At 38.4% G+C, this 16,272-nt stretch overlaps 1 long non-coding RNA gene and 1 pseudogene across 2 annotated transcripts in view; both read right to left on the bottom strand.

The window, feature by feature from the left end:
• The window catches only part of LOC144369940 (uncharacterized), a 53,501-nt gene extending 51,370 nt beyond the window's left edge, over window positions 1-2,131 (bottom strand). For both annotated transcript variants that reach the window (XR_013429788.1, XR_013429789.1), the window contains exon 1: window positions 1,561-2,131. This is a non-coding gene — a long non-coding RNA (uncharacterized LOC144369940). The remainder of the gene's footprint in view (window positions 1-1,560) is intronic.
• A 4,482-nt stretch (window positions 2,132-6,613) lies between these two features.
• On the bottom strand, window positions 6,614-7,322 carry LOC144369718 (gamma-glutamylcyclotransferase pseudogene; annotated as a pseudogene).
• Between the last annotated feature and the right edge of the window lie 8,950 nt (window positions 7,323-16,272).

Here is a 16,272-nt window from a genome sequence, read left to right as displayed (position 1 = left end):
CTAACACCTAAATCAAGTCCATGCTATAAAAATGGCACAAAAGCCAGAAGCCAGGATACAGTCCTGACTTCCTTTAGGGAGACAGGGGATTTGCTGGGTGTCAGGACCCTGGGTGGCAGGGATGGAGCCAGAAAGTGCCTGACTCCCTGGCAGGCACATACTTCTGTCTGGCCCCCACTGAGTTCCATCTGGGAACCCTGGGTGGGGTTCTGGAGCTGGAACCTTCTGTGGTCATCATCATGCCTCTTGCTCACCTTCTCAGCTAATCTTAAAACAGCCCAAGGGCATATCTACCATGCCAGCCAGGTGGGCAACATGAGGACCAACAACCTGGGTGCCCAGTGCACTGAGGGCTGTGGCTGTCTGGATCTGAAAGCCACCTGCATTTATAAGAGGCCATGTGTCCCAGGGGCCAGCCCTAGCCAGAGTCTGAAAAAGGCAGAATACTAAGACAGGCCCATTTCTGAAGGATACAGAATCACCTGGACAGCTCAAAGATGCCCCAGGGCTTTGTAGAATCTTCTTCAGACTTCATGGCCACCAGGGACCACCCATCTAAAATGTATTTGACAGATATTTTTTAAGCTTACTGAGTGACTACTAGGAATCAGATCTTATCTTGCCCAGCTCCATTTTATTTCAATAAAGCACTTCCCCTAATAAACCCTTACATATTTAATTCCCTCTTGGTGCCTGCTTCTTGCAAACTCAGACTAGCCCCATGTCTCTTCTCAGTGTTACCCTTTTCTAGGAGCTACTACTTATCTCAGCAGAACAAATCCAAATTCCTTGCACTGGCCTCCAAGGCCAAGGACCTCTCTACACTTGAATAATGTGTTAGTTGGCTTTTTTGTCACTGTGACCCAAACACCTGATGAGAACAATGTAGAGGAAGAAAAGTTTACTTTAGTTCCTAGTTTTAGAGGTTCTGTCTGTGGTGGCTGAATATTGCTCTGGGCCTGAGATGAGGCAGAATATGATAGGAGAAGAATGTGGCAGAGAAAAGCCACTCATCTCATAGTGATGCAGAAACAGACAGCACAAGGAGTCAGGGACATAACATACAGCTCCCAAGCACACCCCTGGTCACCCACTTCCTCCAACCATACAGGATGTGCCTGCAGCTGCCACCCAATAATCCCCTGATTAGGCTACAGCTCTCAAAGTTTAATCACACACCTCCTGTGTCAGCATCTGACCTTTTGGAGGACACCTCATATTCAAACTGTAACAACTACTAACCTTATCCCCAGCTTAGAGCTCTTCTGGTGGTTCCTTGAATACCCCAAGTTGATTCTGCCTTAAGGCCTTTGCATCTGCTCCCCCGCCCCCCAGTCACTTAACTGGGTCAAAATTGCACTAGCCCCCTCCTCAGCTCTGGGACCCTAATTTTTACAGGGCTCCTGGCCTCTGAAGGCCATCCCACCTGAGAGGCTTTGCTAGAGAAAGTGTGAGGAACAAAGGCCATTGGTCACAGAGGCACCTGGTGCCTCTCAGGCCCCAGGGGTCAGGTTTGGCTAGAAGGCACAAAGATGAAAGTCTAGAATTCCTTTCATTTACCTGAATCTGAGGGGGCTGCCAAGTGTGGAACATTGAGGACCGCTGCTGGGCCGCAGCAAGTGGGGAAGAGCAGCAGCCCAGTCCTTCCCCTTCGCTCCTCAGCTCTGCAAGAGCCAGATCCGGCGCTGGCCAATGGGCGCCTGCGCGGCGCCGAGGAGGCGGGGCGGCCTGAGTGGGGGAATCCCGCTCAGAGTTTAATCTCTCAGCGGGGCTGGGGTATTGGCAGAGTGCCGCCGCTCGTTCCTGAAGGCAGGAGGTACGCTGTGGCCTGCAGAGCCTAGAGCCACCGGAGTAGTGCCCAGAGGAGGCCAGCGGTGCCAGTGGCCCCAAGACCGGGGCATCCTCTGCCTTCTCTCCGCTTCTTGCTTCTGCACAGCATTGTCTCTTGGGAACCTAGGGCGCCTCCGCGGATCGCTGTTGCTGCAGAGGTGAGCCTGCCTTCTGGGCTGGGGGATCTGGGGCATGGAATCCAAAGGCGCGCTCAACACTGGAAATAGTGGCGAAAAATCCCAGCCGGGTGAGTCGTGGGCGCACGGTGGGGGTGGGGCGCCGGAGGAGCTGCAAGCGGTTGTACATTGTCTGTCATTTTTAAACCCCTGAAATTGAGGTTAAGTTTATTATCCTTTAAGATTTTAAATTACTAGGGCTGCTGCAGGGATCTGTGTGATAAGTCCTTTTGTTACACCCACTTTGCCACGTGTCTGTCTGCTAACTTGATCAGTCAGTAAGCTTAAAAATATTTATCAACATACATTTTAGATTTACCTTATTAGATAGTTTGGTGATTAACATATGGTAATTGTTCTGGATAGTGTTAGACATCACATTAGGAAATAACTCAAAGCATTAGGACAAAAGAGTTTTAAAATCAATTATTTTGTGTCTCAGTTACTCAATAAAATTTTCTCTTCTCCATTTTGCCTGAGGAGAATCTTCCAAGAAATATAATTTTGGCGGTTTAAAGCTGTGGATCTCAAAGTATGATCACCAGCTAGCACAGGGACACCAGGAGGGAATTTGTTTGAAATGAAAATTCTCAGCTTCTACCTTAGATCTGTTCAGTCAGAAACTCCGGGCCCAGTTCAGCAATCTTTGTGCAGCAAATGCTCCAGTAGATTCTGATGCTTTAATCATTTAACTTTGCAGAACCATAGTGGCAACAGGGAGGATGAGGGTAAAATCCTTTTGACCAAAATAATCTTGGCAAAATTATGTACAGAACAAACATGTCCTTGTTGGCTAATTGCAAAGCAAGCCTTAGTTATTTTTAATGCCGCCAGTGACATACATAGGAATATGTACTGCTAAAATGGGAAATCATTTAAATTCTTCATTATCAGGGTTTCATTATTATATTGCTATCTAATAAACTAAAGAACTTCATTTGAACTTGACTAATTATATTCTTACTTTGTTCACCACTTTGTTACATTCACCACTTTGTCCAGTAGTGGCCAGCTGGATTGTTGACACATGTTTTTTCCATGGTGCCCTCAGCCTGTGCAGGTCCCTACTCAGAGGGGTTTTATATCTTAGACTGCAGAAGTAGTGACATCATCAGCATTAACTGATTAGTCAGCTTCTCTGACCAGCATCCTAAGGAGCAACTGTCCTGGTGTACATGTAAGAAAGTAGCTTTCTACAGATAGCACCAACTAGCTCTGGTTTCCATTGTGCACAAGAGAAAGCCAAAGTTCTTTAAGATAATACATTTGTGGACTTTCCAGCCCAGGCTTGTTCTCAGTGTTCCCTTAACTTGGCAAGGTTTTTGGGAACAGAAAGAGGGCATTCAGGGACATGGAGTTTTACTGTTCCCCTTTTCTTTAGGGTTGATACACTTTGATAAGCTATTATACAGATCACCATGGAAATAATGATACAATATTCTCATCTAAAATAATGAGAAGGCTTCATATCACTAGAACTTGTAATAAGGGGTTTGTGTCTCTCTATAATGAAGACAATGATCAATCTGCATCTTAAAACTTCATTTGGAATTAAGATGGCAATATAATATGCAAATCAAATTTGAAGATAATTATCATTGTAACTGTAAATCATTAATATTTGGGGCAGATAATCAGAAAATAATTAATATTATTTATATTATTTTTCCCTTTTGAACAACAGCTTTGGAGGGATTCCTGGATATGGAAAATCAATGGTGTTGCCACATAAAAGCTTCCACAAGTGTTTTGAAAAATCTCTATTATAATCGAGTGGATATCATTGATTTGTCCAAGAAACACAAATCAAGAGATACTTATCATGGTAAGAAATTCCTAATGTGTACTTAATAGAGACAAGAGGTGTAATTTGTTTCATTGATTTAGTTTTAAAATATAGTTCTTCTAAAGTACAAATCATTCATAATTTTGTTTATGTTTGTTATATTTTTTATACATGTTTGAAATGAATGCATGTTACAAAATCATGAAGTATGATCATATAATAGCTTTTAATACACTTTTTGTGGTGATAAGAACACTGAACATGAGTACACCTTCTTAACAAATTGTAAGTTTGCAATAACAAATTAACTAGGTCAGTGTTGTAAAGCAGATCTCTAGAACTTATTTATCTCTAGTAACTGAAATTTTACATGAGTTACATGGCAACTCTCCATTTTCTTTTCTCTCAAGCCCTAGTAACTACCATCTTATTCTATGCTTCTATGAGTTTGACTGTTTTAGATACCTGATCTAAGTGGAATCATGCAATGTTTGTCCTTCTGCAAATGTCTTACTTCAGTTAGCATATGGTTCCCCTGGTTCGTCTATGTTTCTGCATATGACAGGATTTCCTTTTTAAAGGTTTATGTGTGTGTGTGTCTGTTTTATAACCACTCACCTATCAATGGATGTTAAATTGTTAATGCATTTTGGCTCTTGTGAATAATGATACAGTAAACATGGGAGTGAAGTCTTTTAAGATCCTTATTTTCCAAAAGAGTACAATTGTGTTCTTTTACCTATGAATATACAGTTTTCCCCATACCATTTGTTGAAGGGACTATCCTTTTCCTTTTATATATTCTGGGCACTCCTCTGAAACATCTGTTGCCTGCATATTTGTGGATTTATTTCTGGTCTTTATTCTGTTTCTATCTTTATCCAATACCATTCTTTTTCAATTTCTGTAACTTTATAATATATTTTGGAAAAAAAAGACATGATTCTTCCTGCTCTCTTCTTCCTTCTCAAGATTGCTTTGGCTATATAGGATTTTATGTCATTCTATATGAAATTTAAGGTTATTTTTTATTTCAATAAAAATGCCATGGGTATTTTTGTAAAGAGTGGATTAATTCTGTATGTTACTTTGGATTATATTGCCATTTTAATAGTATTGTTATATCATCCATGAACATGACATGTATTTGTGTCTTATTTCTTTTATCTGTGTTTTGATGTTTTCTATATAATCCAAGTTTTTTTAACCTCTTTAGTTAAATTCATGCTCAGTATTTTATTCCTTTTCATGCTACTGCAAATGAAAGTACTTTATTAATTTCTCTGTCTGCTTTCTGTTACTGTGACAATACACCTGTGATAGTCAATTTATAAGGAGGAAAGGTTTATTTTGGCTCATAGTTTCACAAGTTTCAGTCTCTGGTCACTGGACCCTGTTGCTTTGGTCTGCGGAAGCAAAGTATATCCTGCAGGATGGTATGGCAGAGGAAGCCTCTTTGCCTCATTGTAGCTAGTTAGAAAAGAGGGGGCCAGGGTCCCAATATACCTAAGATACATACCCAGTGGCTCAACTTTCCTCTACTAGGCCCCACCTTCCAAAAGTTGCACCCCGAGTCAGTAGTACCACAGGCTGAGAACCAGGCTTCTAACACATGAGGGTAAAAGGCTTCAATTTTTTTGAATGCTATTGGTTGGATCTTGAATGTCCCCCAAGGGCCAATGTGTTGAAGGCTTAATCCCCAGCCTGTGGCACTAATGGGAGGCAGTGGTTAAGCCATACTTCAGGAGGTATAGCTTGCTATTGGTTGGATCTTGAACATCCCTCAAGGGCCAATATGTTGAAGGCTTGATCCCCAGCCAGTGGTGGTAATGGGAGGCAGTAGTTAAGCCATACTTTAGAAGGTATGGCTTATTGAAACTAAGCTAGGTCATTGGGGGCACATTAAGGGGGCATTGAGACTCCAGCATCCTCTGTCTCTGTCTTTGCTTCCAGCTGCCCTCAGGTAAACAGGCTTCCTTGGTCATGAGCTTCTATCATGATGTAGTTTCTCACTACAGGCCCAAAGCAACAGAGCCAAGCAACCACAGACTGAAACCTTGAAACTGTGAGCCAAAATAAATCATTCCTTCTTATGAATTGATTATCTCTGGTATTTTGTCACAGTTTCCTTAGAAACACAACAGATTTTTTTGTGTTGATTTTTTTTTTATTTTGCGACTTCACATTATTTTTTTTCATTAATTCCAATTTTTTAAAATATTTAGTATTTTTTTATATCTAAGATGTCATCTGGAAGAAGAGATAATTTTACTTCTTCCTTTAAATTTGGATGCTTTTATTTCTGTATCTTGCCTAATTGCCGACTACAGTTTTTATTACCATGTTGGCTACAAATGGTAAGAGTTGGCATGCTATCTTTGTTCTTTTTTTTTTTTTCCAGTTTTTAAAATTTTATTATCAATTGTGTCAGTAGTTCCCTTTCTCTTATTAAACTAATTTTTTAAGAAGTCCAGACAGAGCCAAGCAATTTACCAGCACCATCATCAAGTAAACTGCGAATTTATCCTTATCATAGAGCAAGAGGTCATTTAAGATCAGCCCAAGAAAACAGCTTTAAGTGTCCACAGGAGTACCCACATCCACTTGTCACTCCAGGACTGCACAGTCCCTTTTAAATGTCTAACTCTTCACCCAGCTGCTTTTTATAGTTTGAAATTATGGAATTACTCAAGTGAGGTTCCCCTTCAGAACATGGTTGTAAACAGATCAAACATGGAGATATCACAGATCCCTGTTATTAAATGTTAAAAATATTTTATATTTAGTACATAGAATATTCTTTATTCTTCAATATATTCTGTTATCTTCTAAAGAGCTTTTGTTCCCCCTTTTTGATAATGTCTTTCATTTCTCCTGAGACCTTTCCTTTGTAGTCATTTTATTGCCTTTTTTTTTTTTTTTTGGAAGGGGTACCAGGGATTAAACTCAGGAGTACTCAATAACCGAGTCACATCCCCAGACCTGTTTTGTATTTTTTTAATTCAGAGACAGGGTCTTACTGAGTTGCTTAGTGCCTCGATTTTGCTGAGGCAGACTTTGAACTCATGATCCTCCTTTCTCAGTCTCTGGAGCCAAGGGAATTACAGGCATGTGCCACTGTGCCCCACTGGTTCTTTTGCTTTTAGTCTCTCTTGATGTTCCAGTGGCAAACCATTTTCTTTTGCACTTATGCAAATAAACTTTTTATATAGTGGGGATGGGTAAGTGTGTTCCTAATTTATCATCAGATAGCTTCAACAGGTTCTTTCCTTTCTTGAGTTGAAACTTTCATTTCTATTACAACATACATTCCACTTTTAATCCCATCTTGCCTCCATGCCACCTCTGACTTCTTTTGCCTTGGAAATTACCAAAGTCAAGCTTAAAATTCTGCAGGTGGTCCATGAAGCAGAAAGGTGGGTGAGGGGTTTTGAGGTGGCTCATCTCCTTCATTAAGTTGCTGCCAAGGTGAAGTACAGAAAACTCTCCTTCTCCTGGCCTGTGCCTTCCTCTCAACAGGAGCTAGCCATATCTAATTAGATGCACCATCCAGGGGGTTGGGAAGCAGAAGTGAAAGAAACACACCATAACCTGGTGCTGCTGCCAACAGACCAGGACTGGTATCTGCAGCACTGCCCCCAGGGGCTGGGGAAGACTCCCTTGATTTGTTCTTGATCTTCAAGGAAAAACTTTTATTTTTTTACCATTGAACATATTAGCTTTCCATAGATGATTTTTATTATGTGGAGGTAATATCCTTCTATTTTTAGTTGTTGGAGTTTTTATCATGAAATGGTGTTGAATTTTCTCAAATGCCTTCTCTGCGTCTATTAAGATAATTAAGTGATTTTTAGTCCTTGTTTTGTTTATTTATCATATTAATTGGTTTTCATATATTGATATATCCTTGTTTCCCAAGAATAAATCTCACTTAGTTATGATGTGTTATCCCTTAAATTGTGTTGTTGATTTCAGTTCTCTGGTATTTTGTTATAGATTTTTGCTTCAGTGTTCATCAAAAGTATTGTTTTGTTGTTTTGCTTTTTCAGTCATCTTTAATTTTGCTGCTCTCAGCATGAGTTTAGAAATGTTCTCTTGTATGTTTTTAGAAGAATTTGAGAATAATTGGCTTCAATTCGTTAAATATTTTTAAAATATCATTTTTAAATTCTTTAAATATTCTTTAGTAGGAGATTTAAAATACTAATTCAATATTTTTACTATTCTAGTTACAGGTCTACTAAGATTGTCTCTTTCTTCATTACTTGATATTTATAGGTTATATTTTTGTGGGAATTTATGCATTTCTTCTATGCTCTCCAATTTGTTGGCATTTATTTGGCTTTATCAGTCTCCTAGGATTCTTTTTATTTGCATGTCATCAGTTGTAATGTTTTTCCTTTCATATCTGATTTTATTTATTTCAGTCTTTCTTTTTCTTGGGTAGCTAAAATTTTATGAATTTTCTCAGTTTTTTTTCAAAAATCTAGCTCAATTTCATTGATTTTTCTCTTCCCGACTTCATTTATTTCTCTTCTCATCTTTATGATTTCCTTTTTTTTTTTTTTTGATGATGGTGGGTGAGCTTTGTTTGTTTGTCTAGATCTTTGAGGTATAAAGTTAGGTGTTTGTTTCAGATCTTCCTTCATTTCAGAGTAGGCACATATTGTTATGCTGTATTCTATAAGTTTTGGCACAGAGTGTTCTCATTTTCATTTGTCCCATGATGTTTTCTAATTCCCCTAAATGTCTTCTTTGATGTACCAGATTGTTCCAGAGATTGTTGTTTACAGCCAGGAGTAGGGCAGTATAAGCTTTAAGTCTAGATCCTCAGAAGGCTGGGTCAGGAAGATCAGAAAATCAAGGCCAGCCTGGGAAAGTTAGCAAGACCCTGTCTCAAAAAAAAAAAAAAAAAAAAGTAGCTTAGTGGTAAAATGCTTGCCTTACATAGATGGTACCCTGGATTTTAAAAACCAAAAAAACAAACAAATAGAAAAATACATACTGTTTAATTTTTACATATTTGTGAATTTTCCAGTCTTCCTTCACCTATTGATTCCAGTTTTGTTCCATGGTGATCAGAAAAGAACTTTTATAAGAGGTCAATCTTCTTAAATTGTATGACTTGTTTTGTGATCTAGCATGTGATCTACCCTGGAGAGCATTTCATGTGTGCTTGAGAAGAATGTATTCTTCTGATGTTGAGTAGAATCATTTGAATTTATCTATTTGGTCTACATTGTTGTTCAAATATGCTGTTTGTTTATTGATTTTTTGTGCAGATGTTCTATCCTTTATTGGAAGTTGGGTATTGAAGTATCCTACTATTGTTGAATTGCTTCAGTTCTGTCAGTGTTTGTTTTGTATATTTAAGGTCTCTGATATTAGTACATTTATTTTTATAATTATATTTTCCTGGTGAATTAATCCTTTTATTATCCTTTGACATTGTTCAAATTTTGTGTATTGTGACAGTTTTTGACTCAAAATTCATTTTGTCTGACATGTTTAGCCACCCCTGCTGTATTTTGGTTATAATTTGCATGGGCTATTTTGTTGCATTACTTAACTCAGTCCATATCTGTCCTTATATGTAAACCTGAATCTCCTGTAGACAACACATAGGTGGGTCTTGATTTTTAATCTGTTCAATCACTCTGTATCTTTTGGTTGAGGAATTTAGTTTATTCATGGTAAAGTAATAATTAATGAGGAAGGTGAATATTTATGCTTACACCATTTATACCACCAAACTTGTGTGGTATTTTTTCTTCTGATGCCAAATTTATGTTGCCTTTTCTAACACCATTTCTCAAACTCTTGAACACCAGTTGTATGTCCTACAATTCAGAGCAATTCTGGTACTCAGTACCCTGAATTAATGCCATATTCCACACTCGTAAGGAATAGTCTTATAGGATTGTCCTTTCTTAAGATGGCATTTGCAAGCATCAGGTCTCTGTGTTACGCATACTTTTGTCAGAGTTGCCTACAGAGTCATCACAGCACCCCCAGGTTGGGTTCACTAATTTCCTACAAAAGCTCACAAACTCTGGAAGACACTTTACTTGATATCACCAATTTATTTTAAAAACTACTAATAAGCAACCACATGAGGTATATAGGATAAGAGTCCTAAACACAAAAGCCTTTGACATCATGGTTTGGAACATACCACACTCCTAATACATGGATGCTTGCATGCTCTTTTTGTTTAGTGATTTTTATGAATGTTTTGGATATAGGTAAATAGAGTAAGCCATTAGCCCTTGGATTAAGTTCAACCTTCATCCTTTCTTGCCTTCCTGGATTTTAAGAATGCAGTGGAAATTCCCATGCCTCTAATGATTCTTTGTTTTTTCTGGCAACAGCTCCCATTTAATAAGTACATAGAGGTGGCACTCAGTCTCCAGTCTTCTCTTGAGCATACAGAAGGCACTTAGACCTCTGGAGATTTTAAGAGTTATGGGAGCTATGTGTCAGAAATTCAGTAGAAATACCAAATGTTTATTGTTAATTGTATGACAGAAATATATTACTAGCATTTTGTTAAAAGGTTTGCTGCCTATCTTATACATCTTTTGTTCCTGTTTTCCTTTTATACTTTCTTTCTTTATATTTTATTGATGTTTATAGTAATATGCTTTATTTCTTTATTTTATATATCTTCATTGTGATTACAATCAGACTTACATAAGATATTGTATAGTTATTACAGTTTACATCAACAATCTCAATTGCATATAAAAACTATGTTATTAATCCTCTCCATGGACTTTATATTATTAACGTCACAATTTACATCATTTTACATTATATAAAAATGCACATATTTTATATAATTGTTTTAAAAATTTTGTCTTTTGTACTAGAATTGAAAACCAATTTCCACAGTTCTGTTGCGGTGTTATATTATTCTGTACTTTTCTATGCATTTACATTTAACAGCAAGTTTTATACTTATATGTGCATTGATAGTGTTATTTAGCTTTGGTTTGTTTCAATTGAAGAATTCTCTTTAACATTTCTTGTAAGACTAGTCTTGTAATGATAGACCATTTCAGCTTTGTCTGGGAATATCTTTATGTCTTCTTCAATTTAAAGGACAAGACTTCTCTGGCCAGGTATTATATTCTTGATTGGCAGTTTTACCTTTCTGCATTTTGAAAATATTCCATTGCCTTTTTGCTTGCAACATTTCTCTGAAAAAATCCATTGACTATCTTGGACAAGTTCCCTTAAATGTGAGTTGTCACTTTTTCCTGGCTGCTCTCACAGTTCTCTTTGTGTCTGATATTTTACAATTTAATTATAATGTCTCTCACTGTGGAATTCTTTGGGTTCATCTTATTTGGAATTTTTTGGATTTCCTAATTTTCCTAGATCTTCCTTTTTTTTCCCTCAGATTTCAGAAGTTTTTCCCCATTATTTCTTTGAGTAAGTATTTTGGCTCTGTCTTTTCTTGGACATTCATAATTGCATACATTGGTCTTCTCAATAGTGTCCTATAAGTCACCAAGCTTTCTTCATTTTTTTTTTCACTTTTTGTTTTCTTTTTATGCCATTGACTGGTTAAGATAAATCAAATGACCTGTCTTCAAGTTCAGTGATTCTTCTGCTTGATCTAGTATGATGTTTTGATGTAGACTGATTTCTCCGTTGAATTTTTCATTTTAGTTATTTTTTTCTTTAGAGAGAAGACTTCTCTTAGCTCATATGTATCTTTGCTAAAATTTTAATTTTGTTCATGCATTTTTCTCCCAAGTTCATTTTGAGTACTTTGCCAGCTAATTCATATATTACATGTCAGTAAAATTGGGGTCTTGAAGTTTCATCTTGTTCCTTTCGGAGAGGCATATTTTCCTATTTGTTCCTTTTCCTTGTCTCTTAGTGTTAGTATCTGCACATTAGAAAAAAATGACTACCTTTTCCACTCTTTGTGAGCAAAATTTGTATAGAACAAGATCCTCAATAGGAAGCATTGTCCGGGAGCTTTCAAATTCTGTTTGTGTGTTTTTGCTGGATTTACTTGTGTAAATTCCCAGTTAGAGGATTTGCCTGTTTTATTTTATTGTTGCTTGGCTTTCTTTCTTTCTTTTCTTTCTCTTTCTTTTTTTCTTTTTTAATTCTTTCATTCTTTCTTTCCTCTCTCTCTCTCTCTCTCTCTCTCTCTCTCTCTCTCTCTCTCTCTCTCTCTCTCTCTCTCTCTCTCCTGTAGCTTCTGGTATCTGTGTCAGTACCAATGATTTTCTGAGGTGGCAGCACACCATGAGTTCTCAGAGGCACAGAGACCTCTAGATTATACCAGGTCTCATCCATGCTCTGAAAATGTTGAGACCAAAGCCAGTTCTGAATGTTTGGCATATATTTCTGTCTTCTTTCTTCTTCCCAGAGATGAGCCAGGCTCTGGGATTCTCATTGATTTGCTATGCCAGAAGAGGGGCTCTGGCAGGTGACTGTGTGGTAGTCCAACCTTTGCCTTTATTCTCAGTGGCCCTTCCTGCATTTAGAATATGCTGGGTCCCATCAGTGTTCTAAGTCAGATGAGCCTCTGAAAATGTTGGAGCATTGCACACTTGACTCAGCTCTCTCCTTCCAGAGAAAAGCTGAGATTTCGTGATTCCTTTACCCACTTTAGAACAATAAAGACAGGCTATAATAAGTTCTTACATCATAGTCCAAAATGCCACTCTTTCCTCCAGTGGCTCACATCTAAAATGTGCCAGATCCCATCCTTGCTCAAAGACAAAAAAGACAGAAGCCAGTCTCTCTGGCAACCCCAGAAAAAGTCGGAAACTTGTACATATACTTCAGTCATTTTCCTTCCCAGAAATTGGAAGTTGGGAAGTTTTTGCTTTTCTTCTCTACTGAAGTTGAGGGGCTGTGGCAGGTGCTTACTTGCTAGTCCAAGCAGCCATCTTTGTTCTCGGTTTCTCCCAGATGCCTATAACATGCCAGATTCTAACTTGCTTCAAAATTGGTGAGAAGGAACCAATCCCTTAAGAAGAAGCCAGTACCTAGAGCATTTGGAATGTTGGACACACAGTCCATCTCATTCCCTCCCCATGAAGAACCTGGGATTTGGGGGTTTCAGCAAGGCACTCTTTGCTGAGCCATGGAGAAGGGCTATCAGGAATATTCCTTGATATCCTTCATATTGCTCTTTTTGTTGACAGGGACTCCCACCCAGGGACCCCTCCTGTCATGGCTCAGATTAAAGCAAGAATTAAACCAGTCCCTTGGGTAGCCCTAAGGAAAGTCAGGACATTGGATATATAGTTCAGACCTTTCCTTTTCTCCCCAGGAAGAAGCTGGTGCTGCACTTTCTTAGTGCTCCTCTGGTGCTATGCTGGGAAAAGGCTTATGTTGTGAGGGTTTTATAGATTTTGCTACCAGCTTCAATGTGAAGTTTTGTGCTTCTCACAAAATCTAGTTCTTCATTGTTCACAAGGGATTTGTGTCTTTGAATCTGTGTGTCCTTTTAGGAGGGAAAGGCCAGATCTTCCCATAAAATTTCTCTGAGTTCACCTCCTAGTTTTACTTTCTTCTTGGCTTCTTTTGCTTTCCTTCTGCTTTCTCCCTGTGGAGCTGCATTTCCTCCCAACACTGTCATGTTACTGGGCTAATTTGTCTACCTTGTTGCATTCAGCATAATCAGATCCCATGTAGATCTGTCACAGGCTCACATTCACACACACCTGTCTGAATTTGGCAGTATTTACAAATATGTTTTTCTATATCTTCGGACTCAGTAACACCTTGTGGGAATTGTTTTGAGTTTCCTGATATAGTTTTATTTTATAATGGCTATGTAACATTCTATTATGGTAGCACACCATTGTTTTCTTCTTTTTCTTACAGAGGGTATTTACCTTATCTCTACTTTTTTCCACTGCAAACATTTTTACATGTGTTTCCTGATATTGAGGCTTTTATTTTGATGAGATAAAGTTTCCAGAGTAGAATTTCTTAGCCAATAGGTTTTTTATAGTTTACATTTGAATAAATGTCCCATTGCTTTTCCCAGGAAGAATATAATTTACCTGCAGAGTGTGGCAATGCCTGTCTATCATGTCCCAGCCAGGCACATGTGTTAAGCACCATGTAGACTTTTCCAGCTTAATGGACTGAAGGATTGTCTCTTTCTTGTTCACGGTTATTTAACTATTGGCAAATTAATCTTCCTGTATGTTAATTGTCAATTTGGATTAGCACTTTTGATCATTGTTCATTCTTATTTTTACATTTGTTTTTGTATTTTCTTCTCAATTTGTAATAGAGCATTATATTTCATTGATAACCTTACTTTTTCAGATTTATCAATTTTACATTTAATATTTTAGGATTTAGTATTTATTTATTTATTTATTTAGGATTATTTATTTATTTATGAATATATAGACATATACCTATATATTTCTTCATAACTTTGAAGTGTTTAGTCCTACTTTTGAATGCCTCCAAAACCACAGAATCTACATAGTCTCATGGGTTTTATTGCCAAAAGTTTAAATTAGTTTTCTTTATTTAAAGTCTTTGATTACTAAGATATATTTTTTTAATTGCTTTTATTTTTTAAACACATGACACAGAATGCATCACGATTCTTATTACACATATAGAACACAATGTTTCATATATCTGTTTTTATGTAAAGTATGTTCACACCAATTCATGTTTTGATACATGTACTTTGGATAATGATGTCCATCACATTCCACCATCATTGCTAATCCCCGACCATTCCCTTCCCCTCTCACTCCTTTGCCCTATCTAGAGTTCATCTATTCCTCCAATGCTCCCCTCTCCCTACCCTACTATGAGTCAGTCACCTTATATCAGAGAAAACATTCACCATTTGTTTTTTGGGGGATTGGCTAACTTCATTTACCATTATCTTCTCCAAAGCCATCCACTTACCTGCAAATGCCATGATTTTATTGTCTTTTATTGCTGAGTAATATCCCATTGTGTATATATGCCACATTTTTTTTTTAAATGCATTTGTCTACTGAAGGGCATCTAGGTTGGTTCCACAGTTTAGGTATTGTGAATTGTGCTGCTATAAACATTGATATGGCTGTGTCCCTGTAGTATGCTATTTTTAAGTCCTTTGGGTATAGACTGAGGAGAAGGATAGCTAGGTCAAATGGGGGTTCCATTCCAAGTTTTCCAAGGAATCTCCACACTGCTTTCCATATTGGCTGCACCAATTTGCAGTCCCACCAGCAATGTATGAGTGTGCCTTTTTTCCCACATCCTAGCCAACACTTATTATTGTTTGTCTTCATAATAGCTGCCATTCTGACTGGAGTGAGATGATATCTTAAGTAGTTTTGATTTGCATTTCTCTAATTGCTAGAGATGATGGACATTTTTTCATGTATTTGTTGATTGATTGAATATCCCCTTCTGAGAAGTGTCTGTTCATAAATTGATAGGGTTATTTATTTATTTATTTATTTATTTATTTTTTGGTGTTTAGCTTTTTGAGTTCTTTATATACCCTAGAGATTAGTGCTTGGATCCCAGGTGTCCAAGAAATAACTTCACACCCTCCAGGTCGCCCAAGCCTCCCTGGGGTAGGGCATTGCTGGGTTTGCACCTACCTGTGGAGCTGAATCCCTGCATTGGTCACACTGGCTGTGGAGACATCTTCCAGATGCTCAAGAGTCCTGACTTGGCTGCTGCCCAAGCCCCTTCTTCATACTGACTACCGCTACTTTGGCTAGTGCCTGGCTGGGGACCCCTGCCCACTACTGGCCTCCACACAACAGTAGCAATGCAGACTGTCCCGCTGGCCCTCTAGATCCCCTCCCTGTTGTCTTTACCTCTCCTCCACAGAGGCCCTTGAGCACCAGTGGTGGCCACCCAGAGATGTTTGGCTACCTTTCTTGAAGGATCTTTCTGGCCACACCAAACCACCCCTTCCTTTACTGCAGTGCTGCAACATTTCCTCCACCAAGGGGAGAAGCGACAATATCTCAAACAAAACCCAGGAATTGGTGTGTGACTCATCTGCTTGGGTACCTTCAGTCCCCAAACTGCCTTCCAGGGATTTTCTTGGCCAAAGCTGCTGGATGTTTGAGCCTTTTCTTTCCAGGGTAGATGGATTGAAAGATGCCAGTTGTTGACTGTTTGTGATCTGGGCACTGCTGTGTTTTGAAGGAGGTGAAGGGAGTCACGCTTGTTTGTCTTCCAACCCAAGTGAAGAGTTCTTGATGTTCACTGCTTATGCTTAGACAGTATGCAATTTGTTTTAATTTAAATTTATTTTTTGTTGTAGGGGATAGGGGTATAGGCTTATGAAGAGCATTCTGAATCTGGAGGAACTCTTTGTTGTCCCTGGTAGGAGAGACACCCCTAGTCTGTCCTCCATGCCATCTACCTTGGTCATCTTCACTTGCTTTGTGAATTTGCACCTGTTTCAGGAGCATCACGTCTACCTGGATGAGCCCATCAGAATTCACCACTCAATGG

Source organism: Ictidomys tridecemlineatus, chromosome 13 (genome assembly GCF_052094955.1).
Source record: "Ictidomys tridecemlineatus isolate mIctTri1 chromosome 13, mIctTri1.hap1, whole genome shotgun sequence".
In the NCBI taxonomy this organism is placed as follows: Eukaryota; Metazoa; Chordata; class Mammalia; order Rodentia; family Sciuridae; genus Ictidomys; species Ictidomys tridecemlineatus.
Note: the sequence above shows the minus strand (reverse complement) of the source record. Positions and strands in the feature narration are given on the sequence as shown.